Genomic DNA, 1,256 nt, shown 5'->3' with positions numbered 1-1,256 from the left:
ATAATTGTAACATATATTTCTCATTGCTAAGATTATTATTTTTCTTTGTTATGTTATAAATATTACTAAAGAATGTGTTTCTTAGCTTAGAGAAAGAATTACATTGAAAAAGAAAATGTATTTCATCCTCAATCACACCAGTATTACAAACATTACAATATCTTTCATTTCTTGATGTGGAAATATATCTACCACTTTCTATTGCAAGTTTATGTGCACTTAGTCTAATTCTACTAAGAGAGGATCTCTCAGATCTTTTTTTTTAGTAAATCAACATAAGGACTTCTTTTTCCTGAGTATACTTTCTTGAAGAAATCAAGTTTTTCTGAACCAAAGATTTTTGACGTTTGCTCCTGAGTGCACTGATCAATGATTCTTTGTTTAATGTTTGGTAAAAGGTGTTGGATGGAACCTGTACATTTTGTAATGTTTGAGAATCCAAGATTATCTAGAATAGAAAATAATTTCTTAGTCCAAGAATTACAGTTACTTGTGGACTGATAAAGTTTAAAGGCCAAAGAATCAGAAGTTTTCAGGTGATTCCAATATTTGATACTAGAGAGGGAAATTTTGGACCAAAGTGGTAGTCTTTTAAGTTCCGCTAAACAACCAGCATTGGATGTTTTGCAGTGCACTCCAAGGATGTCTTTAATAAATTTTAAGTGAAAATTTTCAATATTTGAAATATCTTTGGATGAGAGATCCACTCCCCATATTTCACTACAATAGAGAAGAACTGGAAGTACAATAGCATCAAAGAGTTTTTCTAAAAGTTTACATGGGTTATCAAATCCAATAATTCTTTTCATTTTAAAACATGCTTTTCTAGCCTTTTCAATAAGCACAGCTGTTGCTAAATTAAACTTCCTATTACATTTCATCATAATACCTAAATAACAGTATCTTGGTACAATTTGTATTGCATTACCATTAAAACTAAATTCATTTCCTTGAGGCTAGCCATTTGAGTTAAATATCATAACTTTAGATTTATCTACATTAACTTGAAGTTTCCAATTTGAGCAATACACTACTGAATTATATATCCCCTTAGATTCCAAAAAATCCCCTGTTGTCCCCCTGTTAGTCCCTGACATTTTCCTGTCTCTCCCTGACTTTCTCCTATGATCCCCTGTCGTTGTCCCTGCTCTCCCTGTCCAGTCCCTGTCGTCCCCTGTCGTTGTTCCTGCCTTCCCTGTCTACTCCCTGTCGTCCCCTGACATTCTCTGATCTCCCTGTCCAGTCCCTGTCGTCCC

At 33.9% G+C, this 1,256-nt stretch overlaps 1 pseudogene; it reads right to left on the bottom strand.

Annotated features, from left to right (window-relative positions):
• Window positions 1–11: 11 nt before the first annotated feature.
• On the bottom strand, window positions 12–980 carry LOC134231346 (uncharacterized; annotated as a pseudogene).
• Between the last annotated feature and the right edge of the window lie 276 nt (window positions 981–1,256).

This window comes from Saccostrea cucullata, unplaced genomic scaffold (assembly GCF_032062105.1).
Source record: "Saccostrea cucullata isolate Sc308-1 unplaced genomic scaffold, CSIRO_AGI_Scuc_v1 ctg4583, whole genome shotgun sequence".
NCBI lineage: Eukaryota > Metazoa > Mollusca > Bivalvia > Ostreida > Ostreidae > Saccostrea > Saccostrea cuccullata.
This window is presented reverse-complemented; position numbering and strand designations above follow the sequence as displayed.